The sequence below is a fragment of the Benincasa hispida genome, unplaced genomic scaffold, assembly GCF_027475165.1.
Source record: "Benincasa hispida cultivar pf3 unplaced genomic scaffold, pf3_genome.v1.1 HicScf738, whole genome shotgun sequence".
Lineage (NCBI taxonomy): Eukaryota > Viridiplantae > Streptophyta > Magnoliopsida > Cucurbitales > Cucurbitaceae > Benincasa > Benincasa hispida.
The window spans coordinates 2158-25560 of NW_028326864.1; the positions used below are offsets into that span (position 1 = coordinate 2158).

The 23403-nt window shown below is 37.9% G+C and overlaps 1 long non-coding RNA gene and 1 pseudogene across 1 annotated transcript; both read right to left on the reverse strand.

Annotated features, from left to right (window-relative positions):
- Positions 1-14767: 14767 nt before the first annotated feature.
- LOC150029972 (uncharacterized) lies at positions 14768-16047 on the reverse strand. Its single transcript, XR_016527229.1, has 3 exons — positions 15263-16047; positions 15118-15190; positions 14768-14936 (listed from the first exon to the last, which is right to left on the reverse strand). It is a non-coding gene; the product is annotated as an uncharacterized LOC150029972 (long non-coding RNA).
- Positions 16048-16073: 26 nt separating this feature from the next.
- LOC150029973 (uncharacterized) lies at positions 16074-22233 on the reverse strand (annotated as a pseudogene).
- Between the last annotated feature and the right edge of the window lie 1170 nt (positions 22234-23403).

The window sequence follows — 23403 nt, forward strand, 5'->3', positions numbered from 1 at the left end:
TGTCGACTAAACCTACCACTTTGGGGATTTGTCTGATTTGGGAGCTGGGAACTCAGCTATACAAGATGGAATTCACTCCTTCCACGAAGCAGGGGTAAGTAGATAGATTGCTCCCTCAAGAGTTGATTTCAGGGCTTGAACGATGTGGCACTGCACACCTTCCTATGGCTTGAGAGGTGTCCACTCATAGTAGAACTATAAAATATTGTTCATTAAAGTGATCGGTAGTACTTAAATAGTTAGATGTAACTACAGGGGCAAAACGGTAAATTAGCCTAACTATACTTACGAGCATCTGTGAAGGGTTATCGTACTGTTGATTGGTGATATCCGATGGACACAGAAATATATCTGTGGTGAGAAGAGTGCAGCTGTCGGTCTTTAGTGGAGTGCCCGACAGTTAACGGATGGTGGATCTCGTAGCGTCCTATACAAAGGAGTTTGTATAAGACTGGACCACGAAGTGTATAGTCTCGTTATATAACGTCGTTAATGATAGAGACTTCACTTTACTTGGTTGACCATAGATAACATGACCTTAATCCTTAGTGAGTTTGGTACTCCTGCCTTTGAGGGTGGTCCTTTTTTCTCCTTGGTAGGGTAGTTGAATTCCTAACCAAATAGAGTGCCCGACAGTTAACAGATGGTAGATCTCGTGGCTAAAGAGTTTAGTCAACTATTCATGTACTGTTGGAGCTTCAAGCTACAGGTTCATAAGGCCCCCTTGGTAGCTCAATGAATTCAAGTTGAGAATCAGTTTTTGGGCAAGTTTGAAGTGTTCAAATTGACAAGAGGGAGTTTGATTATATATGGTATGATTAAACTGGTTCAATTATATATGATATAGTTGACATGATGTATGAGATACATTATATGAAGGAAAATGATATAAATATGATTTATATCTAGTAGAGGAGTAAAAGGACTATGGTTTAAATGTTGTATTTGATGTGATATTAAAACTATAGGTTATAAATATAATATGATAAATTAATTATTATATTTATTTATAATTAAAACAATTATGAGATAATTGTTGGTGGTTTTCTCCTTAACCGTGCGTGAAAGTGGGAGGTTGCATTCAGTTTTCATAACTGAAAGGATAAAATGAAAAATGTTTTCATTTTGGAATGAATCAGATAATCGCTTCAAAAGGTTGTAAACTGTCCATCGTTTAGCTCACGAGAGCCAACACAACAGCTCAAGTTTTCCTAAATAATCATGTAGCTTTTACTAAGCGATCGTGCGCTTGAGCGAGATTACCTAAACGATCGTCTAAACAATCAACCTGTTTTACTAAACGATCGTATACCTTTTACTAAACAATCAAGCACCAGTCTATACGATAGACTCTAAACTCTCCCACTTGCTTGGTCGTTGAATACGATCGTAGTTTCCTCCTTCCCTCTACCAAATCCAACAGAGCCCACACCTTCTGAATTCTCACTCCAAGAATACCAAGGTCACTGAATGGTGGTGTCCAAGTTGTTGTTTGTTCGTGCAAAAGGCAGTTCGTTTGCTAAGCGACAGCGAGATTTGGTAGACGATTAGCTTGGCATTGCAGCGACAGCGAGAGGTGCTATTCTTGATGAGAGCATGAGATAAATAGAAGAAAAGTTCTTCAAAGGTGAGTCTCTTGTTCCTTTGTATTTAATTTATTAAAAGCATGCCATAATTTATTTTCAATTGCATAACTTGTATGTATAAGTGAATGCTTGTATTTCTATCACAATGAATTTGGAAGGATCTTGCTTTTGCTCATAGGTACTCTATGATAAGAGTTCCTTCAATTGGTATCAGAGCCTGGTTCTGATATTCCAAATCCATTGTTGTATAGAATAGCATTTACATTCTTGGTGGGTGAAGCATGTCTACATTCTGTTTGAGTGTTAAATCGGTTTGTGGATGTGGATTAATGGAATTTCCTGGGATGATGCCTCTGGTTATTTAATTCTTTTACATTCAAAGTTAATTGTAAGGGCCCTTGTATTTTTGGCATATTAAATTGCTATCGAGTCTGTAATTCAAAGAGTTTGAGTCAGTGTGAGTCGCTCGTAATGAAGCTTCAAGGCAAGAAGTTGCACTGTACTTCGAGGATGAAGACGACCAAGTGTTGGTCAGATCGTGTAAACGATGGGGTAAGCGATCGTTGAGTATGGGATACTCGACAGCAAGGTCAACACACGCACACTGAACGATCGTGTAGCTCAGCAAGCTTCATCGCTTAGTCACTGACTACACGATCACGAATTAAATGTTACTTAAGTGCTTGATCTATGATCATCTAGACGATCGTGGTTCACAACAACGTCGTCGTCTAAACGATCATTTAGACTTACGCGTTTAATGTTAGTGCACTAAATGATTGAGTGCCTCATGCTTCATCGCATTGTAAATGGTACTCGATCGTTGCTAAATGATCGTGGATACTCGGCTAGTTTACTAAATGATAAGGGAGGCTTCGCCTGGGCGATTGAAGACTCAGTTTGTTTGTGAACCGGTTTGCTCGATGGATTTATGTAGTAGATAGAATTTAAAACTCCAGTTTTTTAGGCTAGATCATCCCGTTCCATTAGTCTTTGGTGAATGTACATAAGATGTATGTTTGATTATATGTCATATGGTATGCCATATAGTTGAAATCCCATCTTAGGTTATGCATTAGTCATGCATCATCTCTATATTATAATTGTTATGATATAGTAGTTTGCATGATTTAAATTACATAAGAGCATGCTCATGCATCATATAATATAAGAGTTATATTTATACATGCATTAAGCATAGACATGCATCATCTTTATATTATAAGTGTTATAGTATAAGGGTGTTTGGAAGCATGTTTGCTTAGTCCATTACCATGTATATAAGCATTATATATTATAATGAATGGACATTGCATGAAGCATGCCACATAGGTTAAATTTATAAAAGTTATAAATACGTAGTTGTGCATAGCAATGTGAATGGGTTTTGGTTGTTTCTTTTATAAATGTTATAAGGGAAATTAGAACTAAAATCAATAAAAAAGATATGCGTGTGAACTTAGGCTTGAATCATGGTTTTAAAAGAGTTTTAAAACTTGGTGGAGATAGACCTAAGATCACGGTTCTAATGCGATTACAACCTAAGATTTAATCTTTTAATCAGTTTAATAGGGTTAAATTGACTAATAAAATATTAAATATGTAGCAAATCTATTTATAAGGGACCTTTGGTCTAAGGCTGGTTCTGTCTAGGCTGAGGTACTTAAGCTGACAGAAATAGAACACCCCTACCTGGGAACCTACCTGGAAAGGCGAATTAGATAGATTTGATGCATGCATGCAAATTTGACGATAGTTCGTTAAAGAGTTTAATGGAACTACTTGAACTTATTTAATTTCAAAGACAAGAGTTGTTTTTGAGCAAATTAAATTGACTTAGATAAAATCAGTAGCCAGATGGTCTCAGTTAGTGAACCCCTTAGTTGAACATTCAGTGGGAGATACTTGGGTATATGATACTTCATTTAAACCTCTTTGTGTTTCTCCCTTTATGTTCATACCATGAGATCTATCCTCGGCCTTATGGCACCCTGGGAGTGTCCTCCTAAAGGATGGTGTATGTCTAGGACAATATCAAGGTGAATGGAGAGAATGTTCATAGTAAGTGGGAACGGGGCGTGCGACAGCATATACCACGGTCTCTCTCGTCGTTAGGTTGGATAACGTTTCTATGCATCGCCTCGAGGCACCCTGGGAGTGTCCCCCTATAGGATGGCAGTTTTACACGACTCTTTATCTGATCTCCTATATAAGATAAGGTCGCTTTAATCTCTTATCCTAATATGCTTTTTTCCTATGGTGGGCACATTAAGATGGGACTCTAGGGCCGAAAATGAGGGGTTACACTTACGCAAAATTGTTAAAGGTTAATAGTTTTGGACCGAAAAATGGTGACTATTAGGGTCAGTTACAAGAGTTTTTTCTACCTAATGGTTGAAGAGTGTCTCATCCCACCGGTGACGTTTGTCCTGCCTCGCTGGGGCATCATTATGAAATAGATGTCTTTTTCACTTAGGGTACATGGAAACTATTTTGCTAAAACTAAAATTGGTGTTAAAATGTGGTATTGTATAGACTCATTAAGTTTGTTTGTTTTCCAGCAACGTAAATATGGCTACAGCCACATTAGCTTTATTCAGTTCCGACAAACTGACTGGGAAAACCTACTCTAGTTGGAAGCACACGATCATAACCATTTTAATCATCGACGACCTTAGTTCGTCCTTATGGAGGAGCATTGGACACGGGCGAACAAGAAGGCCCGAGCTTATATCTTGGCTAGTCTTAATGACGTTTTGGCCAAGAAGTGCATATAGTCTCAACGCGTGAGATCATGGAGTCCCTACGGAGAATGTTCGGACAATCATTTGGATAGCTCAAGCATAGATCTCTCAAATGCATCTTCAACTCCAAAATGGAGGAAGGCACCTCTGTTCATGAACATGTGCTGAATATGATGGTCCATTTTAATGTGGCGGAGATGAATGGGTCACGCATCGATGAGGGTAGCCAAGTTAGCATCATCTTGTATTCGTGGCCAGATAGCTTCCTGCACGTTGTCAGTAATGTGATTCTGAATAAAGTGGACTATACCCTTACAACTTTCCTCAACGAGTTGCAGACATTCCAATCCTTGCTGAAAAGTAAGGAGAAGAAGGTTGGTGAGGCAAATGTTGCCTCGTCATCAAAAAAGTTCCATAAAGGTTCAACCTCAAAAACGAAATCTACACCTTCTACTTCTAACACTTCGAAGCGGAAGAAGAAGAAAGGTGGTAAGAGGAAGAGGAAGGCACCTGCTAACCTACAGCCTGTCGCCCAATGAGGAAGGTGACCAACGCCCGATGATAAAGAAAAGTGTTTTCATTGTAACCAGGATGGGCATTCGAAGCGAAATTGTCCACACTGGATCAAGGAGAAGAAGAAGAAGGCTAAGCCAAGGTAAAACAAGGTAAACATGATTTACTAGTTTTGGAAACTTGTTTAGTGGAGAATGATGATTCTGCCTGGATTATTGACTCTAGGGCCATAAATCATGTTTGTTCTTCTTTTAAGGAGATTAGATCTTAGTGGTAGCTTGAGACTAGAGAGATGATGATGGGAGTAGGCACTGGGCACGTCGTCTCAGTTGTGGTAGTGAGAGGGCTCTAGTTGATTTTACAGAAAAAGTTTATCATTCTAAATGATGTTTATGTAGTTCCCGAGTTAAAGCGGAACTTGATTTCTGTAAAATGTCTAATTTAGTGTAAATATACTCTTATTTTGAATTGAATAAAGTGTTTATTCATAAAGTTAGAGTTGAGATTTGTTCAGAAAAACTGGAAAATAACTTGTATGTGTGATACGTGGAAAATGGAGTAAATAAATATGCATTCATTGTTCGTTCTCCATGTATCGCTAGTCATGCGTTGGACTAAGGGATGTGCAATATGCATCTAAGAATCTATGCAATGACCATGCGTTCCTGCCACAAATTTTCTTGCTCTCTCGCCAAGTATAACGAGATCGCAAGTTTCTCGGGGTGGTCTGAGGTTGAACTCAGGGACTTGTAGCTAAATGTTATGAAGTAATGTGTTGCGGCGAAGAATAAAAGAATATTGAAGTTTAAGGGCTATACACTACTCCTACTCCTAACTAAACAGATTAAGCAATGGAAGTATGACTATGAGAGTTAGAGACATGACAACTGTTAACGCGTAATAAGATGTATGGAAAAATAGATAAAATGGTGGAAGGGATGACTTCACTGCATCAATAAGCTTGATCGCAAGGGTAACCCCACCCAACACAAGTTATGCGATTATGCTATACACAATTGACTAAGACACATGCGATAGTGTCGATAGGACTTATGTCTAAGTCTCTATTCTTGCTCACGTGCTCCCGCACATAAACAAGGTGACCGCATACCACCGTATCCTACTTCTGGACGCATGCGATGTGACCGCATACTATCATATTCTATCTATAGGGTGCATGCACTATGTACTAGCAAACATAACTTATTCCTAAGCCTCTATTCTTGCTTATGCGATCCAATCTGTCTCTCCCAAGCCTAGATTTGGTTTTTAGACTACTCTCTCAAGTATGCTCAAATGATGAATGATGCACTCATAAGACAAGGTAATCACATAAAGCATGGTTGACATAAGATTATTCCTATCCCTAGGAACACTGCTTACTTCGCTTAGTGAGTTTAACTACTTACCCTCTCGAGCAATTAGTCGCTGTTGATTCTGCTCATAGACAAGCATTGCGACCACTCATAGACAAGCGTTGCTACAGGCTCACACTAAGCAAAGAGGATTTTCTCACAACACTCGCGCAATGCACAACTCTCGATGGTTTGCTACATGCTTCATATGTCTATGCCGCATGATTAAGTATGCGATACTCTAGCAATCTTACTTAGTCATTACAATGAAAGTAAAGGATAATAAAGCAGAGGTAGAAGCTGGAATAGAAGGAAATAGAGAAATACATTGATTACTGATGACAGGAAATTAGATGTCAATTACTCGACAACTAAAATTCTATGGACGCAATATGCGATGCATGTTCTTAGTGTATGTGTTGATTATCATGCGTCGATGGTCATGCGTTGGAATGACTATGCGTTAACGACAGTATACGATAACCATGCGTTCTGTCACAAGTTTTCTTATGCTCACGCCAAGTATAATGCGAATGCAAGTTTCTCGGGTGATCTGAGGTCAAACTTAGGGACTTGTAGCTAGACGTATGCGGTAATGTGCATGTGGCGGTTGAATAAAAGAATGATGGAGGGGTTGTTAAGCTAATACTACTCCTACTCCTAACTAACAGACAACACAATGAGAATATGAATGAGAGGTAGAGACACGACAACTATGATAGGAAGTAAATGGATGGAAAAACAGATAAAATGTGGAGATGTCTTTATTACAACCCTTAAGAGTGACCACAAGGGCAACCTTAGTCAACGCAAGCTTTGCGATCATGCTACACACACTTGAGCCTAATTCTAAGACGTATGCAATGTATATGCGATAGTGCTGGGAAGCCTATGCCTGCCTAAACCTTCATAACTCGCTCACGTGCTCTCGCCGCATGAACGTGATAGCCGCATACCACTGTATCCTACTTCCTGGACGCATGCAATATCCTCTCCGTAGGGTGCATACGCTGTGTAAAAGCAAATGGAGCTTATCTCTAAGTTACCCATTCTTGCTTATGCATTCCAATCCGCTCTCTTGAGTCTTAGATTTGGGTTTTAGAGTACTTTCTCAAGTATGCCTAAATGATGATTGATGCGCTCATAAGTCAAGGTAACTGCATAAACTTGGTTGACCTAAGATTATTCCTATCTCTAGTGAACAATAGCTTACATTGCTTAACGCGACCAACCACTTACCCTCCCGGACAGTTAGTTGTTGCTAACTTTATTCATAGACAAGCGCTACGTTAGCTTCACACTAAGCAAATAAAGTTTACTCACACACTTACGCAACGCACACCTCTCGGTGGTTTGCTACATGCTTCATATCCCTAATCCATATGACTAAGTGTGCGATACTTTAGCAATCTCACTAAGTGATGCAATGAAAGTTAAAGATACTAAGTAAAGAAGATGGAGATGGAATCGAAGGAAACACAGAAATGCATTGAACACATAATGTATTAATTCCTTAATCACAAAATGTAATACAATACAATATAAGAAAAGAAGAGAAAATGAAATGACTGGCTGGAAGAAATGACTTGCTTCCAGTGGATGTGCGTCAAGGCTGTCGGTGGTGCCATGGAAGGGTGGTGAGCTGACTCTCTCGAGATCTAACTCTGGTCGAAGGTTCTGATCGTAACTCGGAATGGAAGAGGAAGATGAAAAACTCTCAAACTTTCTTCTCACGCATTAGTTTGGATCGTAGGGATAACCCTAGAGAAGTTGAAATTTTGCTCATCAGCTTCTTTATATAGAGGTTGGATCGTCGACAACATTAATGGATTGCTCTGATTCTGACATTCGCTGTGTGTTAGTTCTTTCTGAATCTCTGCTGCTAACGATGCTGTAGGTGAAATATCAACATCAGCTTTTGATTTTCTCGAGATCTGCGTTGATGCGTTCATTCCACCAACCTTGCATTGATCCTTTATTATGCGTTATCGTGTAGCTGCAATCATACAGTGACCTCATTTGCTTAATACCGAAACTTCTACACGATGACCGCAATCGCTTGACGAGCGCGACTCCCATGCGATGGACGCATGCGACTGATTACCGTAACACCCATGCGTTGATCGAACGTGTTTGCCTTTGTGATGGAGAGTTACTCTGCATGTGGTCATCTATGCGGTAGTCTGGCTTCCGCGTTTGCATCCACTTCCTGCATTAGCTACAAAAATAGATAATTGAACACATAATAACACATAATAATGGGTTAGCTGAGATTCTCAATGCTGAACAGCGCAAGCTCATTTTCTCATGAATTCCTAACATAATTGCCGCATATTATGCTTAACAGTCCTCATAATTCTAAATAAAGGGCCTAAGATGACATGCATTTCTGCATGTCATCAATCACAAAATGTATTAATATCTTAACCCAAAATGTAATACAATACAGAGATAGAAGAGAGATGGAGGGTCAGATGTAAACAATGTCTTGCTTCCATCAGATCTGTGTCAAGACTACCGGTGGTGCCATGGATGGGTGGGGGAGTAATCTCTCTCGAGATCTATCTCCGGCGAAGCTCTGGTCGTCACTCGGAATGGTTGAAGGAATGAAGAACTCTCAAGAATGTCTTCTCACGCTTTCGTCTGTGATCACAAGGATCTCCCCTAAGGCAGAAGCTCGGATCATTTCAAGTTGTGCTCTAAGGCTTCTATTTATAGAGCTCGATCGCCGACAACATTAATGGTCCTTCTCTGAATTTATGCTGCTAACGGCGTGATGGACATGCTTTGAATCTTTGATACTAACAGCGTGGTAGGTGAAATGTCAACATCACCTTTTGATACTCCCAAGGTATGCATTTATGCTTGGTTTCTGAAGTATCATCGCATTCCACCACCCTTGCGTTCATCCCTCTATTATGGTTATTACTCTGTAGCTGCAACCTCTATGCGATGGACGCATGCGGTTAATGGCCGAAACATCCATGTGTCGAACATATGCAATCACCTCTACGATGGTGAGATTCATCGCATTTGATCGATTCCTGCGATAGCTACAAAAATAGACAATTGGACGCAAAATAACGCATAATAGTGGGTTAGCCGAGACTTTCAATGCTGATCGATGCAAGCTCACTTTTCTCATGAATTCTTAGTATAATCACAACATATTCTACTTATTAGCCCTCATAATTCTAAATAAAAGGCCTATAATAATGTACATTTCTGCCCTTCATCAATGTGCTAAGATCATTAGCAATGAGTTCTCTCCATAACATAGAGATGTTTAAAACTACCATAACTCAAAATAAATGACAAAAGGTTTCTCCTAAGGAAAATACCCAACTTTGGCACCTTTGATTAGGGCACATCAATCTCAATAGGATTGAGAGGTTGGTGAAGAATGGACTTCTAAGCGAGTTAGGGGAAAATTCTCTACCGGTGTATGAATCTTGCCTTGAGGGCAAGATGACTAAAAGACCTTTTACTTGAAAAGGTTATCGAGTAAAAGAGCCTCTAGAGTTAGTGCATTTGGACCTTTGTGGTCTGATGAATGTGCGAGCCAGAGGAGGTTATGAGTATTTCATCACCTTTACTGATGATTACTCTCGGTATATGTTTATTTGATGCAACGGAATTCTGAATCCTTTGAAAAGTTCAGAGAGTTCAAGGCTGAAGTTGAAAACGCATTGGATAGACGAATTAAAACACTTCGATCAGATCAGGGTGGAGAGTTTTTGGATTTAGGGTTCTAGAACTATTTGATAGAACATGGAATCGTTTCCCAACTCTCAGCGCCGGGTACACCTCAGCAGAATGGTGTAGCAGAGAGGAGAAACAAAACCTTGTTGGACATGGCTTGGTCAATGATGAGTTACGCTTTCTTACCAGACTCGTTTGGGGGTTTTGCAGTGGAGAACTTACGGTGCATATCCTCAACTGTGTTCCTTCCAAGAGTGTTATGAGAACAACTTTGGAGTTGTGGAACGGGTGTAAAGCTAGTTTGTGTCACTTTCGCATATGGGGTTACCCAACACATGTGCTTGAGGCTAATCCAAAGAAACTAGAACCATGTTCGAGGTTGTGCCTCTTTGTAGGCTACCCCAAAGGTACACAAGGGCGTTACTTTTATGATCCTAAGGAAAACAGAGTGTTTGTGTCCACGAGCGCTACCTTCCTAAAGGAGGATCATATAAGGGAGCACAGTCCACGTAGTAAGATCGTGTTGCATGAGCTTTCTAACGAAGGTCTGCTTCATCAACAAGAGTTTGTTGATGGTAGTTCATCTGGTAAGTCAGTTCCACCTCAAAAGTTGAGGGAACCTTGATGTAGTGGGAGGGTTGGGAACCTAGCTGTTCGTTATATGGGTTTCACGGAAATCCTGGCTATAGTAGCCGATGGCGAGTTTTAGGATCCGTTGTCTTATCAGAAGGTAATGAAGGATGTTGACCGGGATGAATGGGTCAAAGCCATAGATCTCGAGATGGAGTCGATGTACTTCAACTCAGTATGGGATATTGTAGATCAACCTGATGGGGTAAAACCCATAGGTTGCAAATGGATCTACAAAAGGGAATGGGGTGTCGATGGGAATGTGCAAACCTTCAAGGCTAAACTTGTGGCAAAGGGTTATACCCAGGTGGAGGAAGTCAACTATGAGGAGACTTTCTCGCCTGTTGCCATGTTAAAGTCTATCCGCATCTTCCTGTCCATTGCCATATTTTATGACTATGAGATATGGCAAATGGATGTCAAGACTTCCTTTCTAAATGGTAATCTTGAGGAGACCATTTATATGGTGCAGCTCGAAGAATTCATATCCCAAGGTCAAGAGAAAAAAGTTTGTAAACTGAATCGGTCCATTATGGGCTGAAACAGGCGTCTTGATCTTGGAACATTTGGTTTGATATTGTGATCAAATCGTATGCTTTGACCAAAACGTTGATGATCCTTGTGTCTACAAGAAAATCATCAACAGTTCAGTAGTTTTCCTATGTTGTATATAGACGATATCCTACTCATTGGTAATGATGTAGGTCTATTGACATCAGTTAAGAACTGGCTAGCGACCCAATTCCAAATGAAAGATTTGAGAGAGACTTAGTTTGTTCTGGGTATTCAGATCTTTTGGATCAGAAGAACAAAGTGCTAGTGCTATCTCAAGCATCGTACATTGACAAGATGTTGCTCAAGTACTCAATGTAGAACTCCAAAAAGGGCCTACTGCCTTTCAGGCATGGAGTTACATTGTCTAAGGAAATGTGTCCTAAGACACCTCAAGAGGTTGAAGAGATGATACGGGTCCCCTATTCATCTGTCGTTGGCAGTTTAATGTATCCAATGTTGTGTACTAAACCGGACATCTGCTACATTATGGGGATTGTTAGTAGGTATCAATCTAATCCAAGATAGGGTCACTGGACCGCAGTCAAGAACATCCTCAAGTATCTTTGGAGAACAAGGGACTACATGCTCGTGTATGGAATGAAGGATTTGATCCTTACTAGATACACGAACTTTGACTTTTAGACTATTAAGGATTTTCGGAAATCCACTTCAGGGTTAGTGTTTACTCTTACGGAGGGGCTATAGTGTGGCAAAGCACTAAGCAAGGGTGCACCGTTGAGTCCACGATGGAGGCCAAGTATGTAACGGCTTGTGAAGCTACTAAGGAGACCGTTTGGCTCAGGAAGTTCCTGACTGATCTGGAAGTTGTTCCAGATATGTCTAGACCAATCACCCTTTATTACGATAATAATTGTGACGTGGTGAACTTCAGGGAGCCCAGGAGTAACAAGCGCGACAAACATATAGAGTGAAATATCATCTCATCTATGAGATAGTGCATCGAGGAGACGTGATTGTCACGAAGATCGCTTCAGAGCACAACGTTGCTGACCCGTTTACAAAGGCTCTCACAGCTACAATTTTTTAGGGTCACCTTTAGAGCATGGGTCTATGGGACCGCCCGTGGTTAGACTAGGGCAAGTGGGAGATTTTTGTACTAGGCCTTAGTGCCCTAGTTTATTGATTTTTACTTGTTGTTTTGTACACCCCACTCGCTTTAGGACAAGTGGGAGATTGTTGGGGTTAATGCCCTAAACTCTCGTTGGATCCTATAGTTTGTAAACACCTGTATTGAATAAACGTTTGTGATGTAATAATATATGTAGTTTGTAAACACCTGTTGTCTATGAAACATGAGATGTTTTATTTTCTTTACCATAAACCAATAAACTAAGATCCTTTGTTGTCGTTGTAACTTAAACATGTATGTGAAGACATACAGGTGGATCATGCCTTAAGTGATAACCAAAATGGTCTATAGTATATGGATATAGGAGGGAAACCTTATCCTGGTGACACTACGGATGTGGCCCGCTTTGTAAATTGTTACAATTGTTGTGATGTGCTACAGATTTTCAAATCCTTATCATTCATGTGGAGACATGCGAGAAGAGGGCGTCCTCTACAATGAAGTTTGTTTAAGACCGGACCACGAAGTGTATAGTCTCGTTATATAACATCGTTCATGACAGAGACTTCACTTTACTAGGGTGACCATAGGTAATATGATCTTAATCCTGAGTGAGTTGGGAATTCTTGCCTTTGATGGTAGTCCTTTGATTTATATGGGTGCGAGTTGCTAGATTGCTAACTCAAACCTACCACTTTGAGGATTTGACTGATTTGGGAGCTGGGAACTCAGCTACATAAGATGGAATTCACTTCTTCCTCGAAGCAAGGGTAAGTAGATAGATTGCTCCCTTAAGGGCTGATTTTGGGGCTTGAACGATGTAGTGCCACACACCTCATGGCCCGAGAGGTGTCCACTGATAATAGGACTATGAGATATTGTTCATTAGAGAGATCAATGGTACTTAACAAGTTAGATGTAACTATAGGGGAAAATGGTAAATTGGCCCAGCTGTACTTACGAGCATCTGTGAAAGGTTATCGTACTGTTGATTGTTTATATCCGATGGACACAGAAATATATCTATGGTGAGAAGAGTGCAGCTATCGGTCTCTAGCGGAGTACCCGAAAGTTAACGGATGGTGGATTTCGTGGCTAAAGAGTTTAGTCAGCTATTCACGTACTGTTGGAGCTTCAAGCTACATGTCTATAAAGTCCCCTTGGTAGCTCAATGAATTCAAGTTGACAATCAGTTTTTGGGTCAGTTTGAACTATTCAAATTGACAAGAAAAAGTTTGATTATATATGATATGATTAAATTGGCCAATTATATATTATATAGTTGACATGATGTATGAGATACATTATATCGAGGAAAAGGATATAAATATGATTTATATCTAGTAGAGGAGAAAAGGACTATGGTTTAAATGTTGCATTTGATGTGATATTAAAACTATAGGTTATATTGGATTAATCCACTAACCAACACCTCGACCACTCACTTAATGTTGATTGAAGTATCAATCAGCTGATTAAGTGAGTGGTTGCATGTACAAACACCTTAAATACTCCAATTTTTTAGATTGGAATGACTTCATGCATTCTGAAATTCTGAAATTCAGATTTTTCTTGTTTTCTCTCAAACCCTTATCGTTCTCTCACCTAATTCACCTCAATCTAAGATTCGACCTCTCAATCCAAGTTAGAGGATAGTAGACACTAGAAGAATTTCGGTCTTTAATGTTGGTTTTAAACCGACATTAAAGGGCTTTAATGTCGATTGACAACAGACATTAAAGATAGTTTTATTAAAGCCCTTTAATGTCGGTTTTAAACTAACATAAAGGGCTTCAATAACACAACCTTCAATGTCGGTTGCAACCGACATTAAAGACCTTCAGTGAAATTTCCAACCAACATTAAAGGTCTTTAATGTTGGTTGCAATCGACATTAAAGGTCTTCAATAAAATTTTCAACCGACATTAAAGGTCTTCAATGAAATTTCCAACCAACATTAAAGGTCTTTAATGTCGGTTGCAACCGACGTTAAAACCTGTGTTTTTTTTTAAAATTCTTAACCGACATTGAAGCCCGAATCTGTCCATTTTTTCTAAATTCCATTGTCGAATCTACCGAATCCATTTTTTTGGTCAATAAGTTAAAAACGACATTATATGTCTCGTGTTGGGTGAGGAAATGTCCGTCATTGTTTTATATTAAAAAATATACAAATTTGCATGGCAAGCCCATCATTATTTGTCTTCCACCTATGAATTTATCCACAAACAAGAATTAATATTTCTAATTCGTTACATATACTCATCAAAATATGAAATAAACACACTAATCACCAACATTTGCATAACAATACCAAAACCAGACTTTCATAGAATACTTATACCAAAGCCATCATTTCTCTCATTCACAAATATCAGTTAGTACTAATTCCATGAATACTTAACACCGAATACCCCATGAACACAAAAAATATATTATACATAAATCTTCCAATAATAAATAAATCATGTCCTCCACCTATGAATTTATCCACAAACGAGAATCACAATACCAAAACTAGACTTTCATAGAATACTTACACCAAGCCATCATTTCTCTCATTCACAAATATCAATTAGTACTAATTCCATTCACAAAGATCATGGTTAGATAAATTTACATTCATTCTAAGCTAGCATTTACATTCTATTGAGACAAAAAACAAGAATTACATCCTTATACAAATCGGCCAACAAAACTTGCCCATTGGGTTCAAATTACGTCAATCTCTCCTTGCGTATATGCATCTTTTGTATTGAACTACAAAAAGGAAAAAAAAGATAAATTCAACATAAGTTTACGCCCATTTATTAAATTAAAGCTAGTACTATATAAAAAATATTGACGAGGGCACTGCATATAAAGAAGTTGAAAAAAGTTGTTAAATTGTTATAAAGAAGTCGAATGAACATAAATTGTTAAAAAATAAATGCAAATTTACCTTTATAGGTTTCCATTTTGGATAAGACCAATGGTGTTGGAGATCATGCTTGGCTTGCCATGTTTTCAATCCACTAAATAGTTTAAAAACATTAGTTAAATATAAATACTTCAATTAAGAGCTAAGAAAGTTCAATTACACTTACATATTTATAACTCCATGAAAATCCTCTTGAACCTTAATTCGAAGAGAGTCCAAAACATAAACATAATTTTCTTGTAGATTGATTACAATCAATATCCAATGATAACTATAATAAGCAACAATTTTGAAATATTAGTACGTGTATAATACAAATTAAAAATAACTTAAGAACTTGTATGTACTTACCCTGTGTTATATGGAATGAGGACTAATTGGTCTAAATTAGCCAATTCTAGTTGATTGGCTAAATTTCTGGATCGGATATCTTGAGATTTCACGTGTGGCAATATTCTTGCTTGATCAATTATAAAAAACTTCTTCGTAATATTACGACCACATTCATCCCAAAGATACTTAAACAAAGTAAAAGTTATTATTTATAAACATGAAACAAAATATACATGAGTGAATCTAGATGAGTAATACTTATGCAATGTATGTCAAAATACACATGTAGCCTATTTTAACCATATTGCAATATTGGATCAGATCATCGCGGCCTAAATAAATAAATTTGTCTCTTCCAAATATATGCTCGTCCAAAGTGATACCGATCATGTCTACATCGTTCATGTTATGCATGGCATGTCCATTCAATAGTTTGATAGTACCATTGGCGTTAATATATTTGGAGGACTGGCTGAAGCTCTTAATTGGTGAATGATCCTACCATAACCAAAGTTACAAAAATTCAAAGTAGGAAAAATAATAAATAACCAAACTCATATACTAAAAAAGAGACATACTTTTTTCTTGTCAACCATAACTAATAGTTCACGAGGCCATTTTATGAAGTTGCCCTTGCTTGCTTTAAGAACTCTATTTTACCCTTCACAGGAATTGGTATAGGCAAATCTTCTCTGATGACAATGTCAATCAGAACTTTAATAGTTAAGCATGACACATCATCATCAAATGTTGTGGCTACTGGAACAATATTATCTATAGTTCCTATAGCCAAGTGGCATGGTGTCCCTTTAACAAATTTAAAAGAACTTATGTCATGCATGGTTAAGTACGTATAATATGATTAAAATTTAAAAGCCACAACAAATAAATTACCTCCAAATCTTCTTTAGACATCTTCTCAGGATCTTCTTCTTCAGATGCACTTAGTGCAACACTTCCAACATATGATTTGGATTGATGAGATTGTCTGCTGTGAGTTCTTTCTCTTGACACTTTACCATGTCGAACATTTTTTTTTACTAGAGCCTCCTTCAATTTCTTGGCTCATAGAGGACTTTGGTTTTACTAATTTGAAATATTAAGAATGGGAAACAAAATCACCCATTCCTTTAACACATCCCCAATGTTCTTCCGTACCCAATGCTTCGGTGAGAACATCTCCACCTTCATGAACTTCAGCCAACTTATCCTATAAAACAGATTACAATTTTCACACAATATCTATATCATCACAAGTTCCAAACATTATACATATGCCATCTTAAACTTTGCACAATATATACTTACAATTCGATTGGCACATTCTCGGGTAACTTGATCAAAGTATTCATTATTCTTTCCTTTTCTTGCTTCTTTCCATAAAGTCGTCCGATAAGAAGGGTCATTCGATAGGTTCTACATGAACATACATATTTAATTAGCATAAACATATTAGAAAAAAGATTTAATTTAAGTCGAATAACTCATTAATTCTTGGGCAAGATTCACATAGCCCTTCCGAAAAATGTGGTGATTATATACACATTTCGCACGTTTTTGTTTTTTAAGACAACTGATTTTCTGTACAACAAATCTAGTTGAAGTTACCTATCAAAACAATGATAATGTTGACATGTAATTTATTGTGAATGACTTACCTCCCATTCTTCACTCAATCGTTCATTAACAAACAATGTCCAATGATCTTGCTTGAGAATATTATTGGGGTGAAAATTGCAAGATCGAGGGTTCATCTTTAAATGGAAGTATGAACTTTTGAGTCAACGTTGTCTTGAAAGGTTGAAACTTCCTAGATGCAGACATTAGTATACAATATTTGGACTTAGAGTCCATAATGAACGACATCTGCACAATGAAAAAAGTAGTTAAACAATAAACTAATAAACTACTATACATATGAATTAAAAGTTTAGAAAACATACCACTACATAATCAAAAAGTTTGTCTTTTAAATGGTTTGGAACTTTTTTCCAAGAATCATACGTTATAGAAATTTGTTGCCGAACACAAACTCCTATATAACTCTGTATCTTCTTTGCTCCAGATCCAACCGGTTGTCCATGTTCATTATAATCAATGGTCAACCATTGCCCAGATGTCCTTATTTGTGCCAACTCAGACATTGTAGTTGGACCACGTGGTATACTTATTCTACTATGTTTTTGTGGGATCATATTTCTATCATCCTCGCTGCAAATTGTTGAAGTTTCCACGTCAGTCTGCAAAAAAAAAAAAAAAAAAAAAAAAAAATCTTTACTCACACAAAAAACATATAATCTTAATATTTAAATACATATAACCATAGTAAATGACATTCCATGTTTAATACATTATTTATCAATCCATCTACCCTCACAATCATTTCTTTGCATACCTCCATAACCACACTCTTGTAGCATATCTTCTATTTCATCTTCATAAAAACCATCCTCAATTGTTCATTGTGGAGATGTTAAAACAATTAACCAACCCGAATTTGCGAGGTCTTTTACGTAAAACACTTGTTTTGCTTGGGAGGCTAAAATACACTAGAAGAAATTTGGGCTTTAATTTCGGTTTTAAACTGACATTAAAGATAGTGTTATTAAAACCCTTTAATGTCGGTTTTAAACCGACATTAAAGGGCTTCAATAACACAGCCTTCAATGTCGGTTGCAACCGACATTAAAGGTCTTCAGTGAAATTTCCAACCGACATTAAAGCCTATGTTTTTTTTTAAAAATTCTTAACCGATATTAAAGCCCAAATCTGTTCGTTTTTTTTTAAATTTCGTTGCCGAATCCATTTTTTTGGTAAAAAAGTATAACATGACACACCTTCATCGAATGCTGTGGCTATGACATATTATTTATGTATGGATTGCAAAACTATTACATTTAATCCATAAATTCTACTATAAAATTATAATTTAAAAGGTCGTACAATAATTCAGCCCTTGAAAACATAAATTACAAGTAATACAAACATTATGATTTTACAAACATTATGAGTTTACTGTCCCTCTCCACTTGGTAAGTATGGATCCCTTCATAATTCTTCTTGAACATATCCCCCAAGTTTCAGCAGTATTTGGTTATAAGCATCTTTTACTCCTTTTTTGCACCTGCAAAACAAGAAAACTCAATAGTTGAATAAATGAGAGAATCTTCTTTTTAAAAGTATGAGTCATCAACTAAAACTTATTAAAACTGTGAGTCAAACATTATTTTAGTGTATTTAAATAGCATAATGCACATGTTCTCAAGCCAATCAATCGTTTAGTTCCTGCATCTATCACTTAGCTTTAACGGCCCATCGTGTAGCTCAATCGTTTAGTAAACGATCTTGTGCATAGGCTATCGTTTACCTACCGCGCCCACCATTTACCTCCATCGTTTAGCGCTGACGCCTTATCGTCTAACGCATTCGCCTATCGCTTAACATCATCGCCTATCGCTTAGCATTCCACCTATCGTGTAGCGCGTTCGCTCATCGTCTAGCGCAGCACGACTATCATCTAGTGCTCATGCCCATCGCGTAGCGCCATCATGTAGTCTATTGCTTAGTGCCCACACATCTTCTATACGATCGTCCAGCGCCCACACATCTAGTATACGATCGTCCAGCGGCCACCTACATGATTGTCCAACGCCCGCATATATCAACATGATTGTCTAGCGCATTGCTTAGCTTCGCACATCTATTATACAATCGTCTACCTCATCATTTAACTCCCCGCATTGCTACACAATCGTCCAGCACCCGCCTACATGATCGCCTACCTCATTGTGTAGTGCTACCCATTTGCTACACGATCGTCTACCCAGTACCTTGTGCTCAACATTTCGCTTTCACTGCTCTTGCTCATGCATACCCAACGCAAGAGCAACTCTTGGCAACGCCTCTTGCCAATACTCCAACAAATGTATCATATACAACAAAACTATTAATCAAATCGAATTTCAAAGGCCATAGACATATAAAAAGTAGGCCCAAATCTTGGAGCAGAGAGACATATTGAAGTGAAACCGCAGGTGGCTTTCATTGAGACATTTACACAAACAGTTGAGAGGCGTCACATAAGAACAAAAATTGTTGTGAGTTTAAGAGAGGGAAGAGAAGAAGAGAATACTGATCTAGACGAACAACGAACGGCGAACTTCAGATCTTCAGATCGAACAACGAACGGCGGCACACGGATCAGCGCATCTGCTCATCGTCTAGTGCAACACGGCTATCGTCTAGTGCTCATGCCCATTGCGTAGTGCCATCGTGTAGTCTATTGCTTAGTGCCCGCGTATCTGCTATACGATCGTCCAGCGCTCGCCTACATGAAGGATGATCGTCCAGTACTCGCACATCTGCTATACGATCGTCCAACGCCAGCCTACACGATCATCTAGTGCTGAGAGGAAAGTTGAGAAGCGTAACATTGAGACATTTACACAAACAGTTGAGAGGCGTAACATAAGAACAAAAATTGCTGTGAGTTTAAGAGAGTAAAGAGAAAAAGAGTATACTGATCTGGACGAACGACGAACTTTAGATCTTCAGATCGAACGACGAACGATAGCACACGGATCCGGGAGACTTCAGATCTGGACTTCAGATCCGAGTAACTAGTACGGCGTCATGGGTTGCACGACTAACAGACCTTCACGGAAGCTAGATCTACACCATGACAGACCTACACGAGTTACACGGCGGCGCGGGTTACGCTACCCATTGGCAAGGGTTTGGAAGAGAGACGTGAGAAAGAAGAGGGTCTGAAGAAGGAAGTGTGAGAATGAGAGGAAAAAAAAAATAGGGGGAGAGTGAAGAGGGAAAAATGAAAAAAATAGGGGGGAAAATAGAAAATAGGGGGAGAATGAAGAGGGAAAAAATAAGTGGGTATTTAATGTCGATTTAAAACTGACATTAAAGGTACCCCTACAATGTCGGTTTAAAACCGACATTAAAGATCCTCTTTTTAAAAAAATAAAACCGACATTATACATCCGATTTCACTTTTTTCAACCGACATTAAAGGCCAAAATTCTTGTAGTGATAAATGGGTCTAATTTATGTCCAATACGATTGAGGTCCATAATAGTAAACCTAAATTCGTCTGTTTTGACTTCAGTTCTATTCTCAACCCAATTACACTTGAATAAAATAAATGATAATCCATGATAGTCAAGCTCCCATATTTCTTGTATTACACCATAGAAGGTCATATCTGACATGACGGGCCTTTTATCCTTAGCACTAGAGACTCGCATTGTGGTAGCCGTTATACTAACTCCACTATTTTGAACCCTCCTAACATCATCGCGATTCTTTGTGTGATAATAGTAACCATTGACCACATAACCAAAATATTTTGCCACAGTTGGACAAGGTCCATTAGCTATCCATCTCAAAGAAGGCGATATGGAATTTTTGGGAACTTCGAGAGCTAGTGCAACCTACAATATATTTCATAATATTTTAGTAGTTAACATTTAATTATACATCAAATAGTAAGTCTCTAAAGATTACCCATGTGGACAACCACCGACTGAATGTACGATTACGCTCTTCTTGAAGCCACTTTCTACCTTTATTTTTACTAGAATTGAGCTTAGACAAAATATCCATATGTTGCCTATTATAAATGACAAAGTTAGTAGATTATTGAATAATCAAGTAACCTAAAACGAGAATAAGATGGAGATATACATACTCGACGTAAGGAAGCACATCATTTACATTTTGAATGACATAAAGATGAGCTTGATCCAACTTATCCTTACTCGATCTGATAAAAGAAGCAGCTGACAATGCTCTATCAATGTTTGAATTCGCTTTCTTTGTTGATGAGTTTAGCCCAATAGAATTAACACTAGATACGAATTCATAACAAAACTTTATAGTCTCTTCAACAATATAATTTTCTCCAACACATCCTTCTGGTCGATTTTTATTTCATATATAAGTTTTCAACACTTTCATGTATCGTTCAAAAGGATACATCCACCTCAAATAAACAGGCCCACAAAACTCAACTTCTCTTACGAGATGCACTACAAGGTGTACCATTATTGTGAAGAATGATGGAGGAAAATACTTCTCTAAGAGGCATAGAGTGACAACGATATCCTCTTGCATACCCTTTAACTGAGATGAATCAATCGCCTTGCAACATATAGCATTAAAGAAGAAGCATGGGCGAGTAATTGCAAGTCTTACATGTTTGGGTAAAATATCATGAATGGCTACCGGTAATAATTGTTGCATAAGAACATGATGGTCATGCAACTTGAGTCCATAAAGTTTCAAATCTGTGAGCGACACTAAACTTTGAATGTTCGATGAATAGCCTTCAGGTACTTTAATTTCTTATAGTACCTTACAAAAGCTCAATTTCTCAGCTCGTTTTAATGTATAACATGCGGGAGGTAAAAAGGCTTTTTGCTCTCCTATTTGAGGGGCTAACTCTGATCTAATGTTCAGTTCCACCAAATCTAATCGAGTCTTTATTCCATCCTTTATTTTACCAGGAATATCAAGCAATGTGCCAATAAGATTTGCACATACATTCTTTTCAATGTGCATCACGTCTAAACAATGTCGCACGTCAAGATACTTCCAGTATTCTAACTCTAAAAGAATAGATTTTTTCTTCCAATAAGTTGAAGTGCTATCTCCTCTGTTCTTTTCTTTGATACTTTCCTTACCAAATGAATATTGATACTTACTTGTTTCTGCAAGAATTTCTTCCCCACTCAATGGTTCTGGACCAAATTCTAATTCTTGTGCACCATTAAAAGCTTTCTTTTGTTTCTGGACCAAATTCTAATTCTTGTGCGCCATTAAATTCTTTCTTTTGTTTCCTATATGGATGATGGCAAGGTAGAAACTTGTGATGTCCGAGATATGCTATCTTCTTCCCTTTTGGTAAATAAGTGGATGAAGTATTCTCTCCACAAATTGGACATGCATGATATCCTTTAACTGTACAACCACACAAGTTACCATACGCAGGGAAATCATTAATGGTCCATAATAAAATGGCTTTAAGCATGAAACGTTGTTCTTCATATGCACCGTAACATTCTACCCCATCTTTCCAAAGTTTTTTCAAGTCATCTATTAACGGAGCTAAATAAACATTTATGTCATTTCTCGGTTGTTTAGGACCAGATATTAGTGCAGTCAACATAAAATATTTCTGCTTCATGCACAACCATGGAGGTAGATTGTACGTAACTAACATCACTGGCCAACAACTATATCTACTACTAAGATCTCCATGTGGATTTACCCCATTTTTCGAAAGAGCAAGACGAAGATTTTTAGGTTCTAACTCAAACTCTGGCCACAAATTTTCTATTTTTTTTTCACGATAGGGTATCTTTGGGATGTTTTAATAAACCACCTGTTTCTTTTTTTTTTTAGCATGCCACGTTAATAAACTTGTTGTTTCTTTACTTCGAAACATTCTTTCAAATCTTGGAATTTGAGGGAAATACCACATGACTTTTGCTGGGATATTCTTAGCCCTTTCGTTTAATTTTTTTTTGAAGCTTCCATCTTGACATACCACAAATGGGGCATACATTTGCATTAGAGAGTTCTTTTCTAAACAAGCAACAATCATTTCTACATGCATGAATCTTCTCGTACTTCATTCCAAGAGTACCCAACATCTTTTTTGCTTCATAAGTAGAAGTTGAAATTTCATTAGGACTAGGTAATATGTCATGAATTAATTCCAACAACTCAGTGAAACTCTTATCGCTCCATCCAAATTTAGCTTTCAAATTATATAACTTTATCAATGTAGATATTTTGGAAAAAGTTTTACAATTTGGGTACAATAGTTTCGTCACATCATCTAATAATTCTTCAAAATTATCAGTTTTTCCACTAAAATAGTTATTCTATGCAGCCTCAAACATTCTAATTGTGTCATCAACATCAACATCATCCTCATCAACTTCGTCTCTTTCA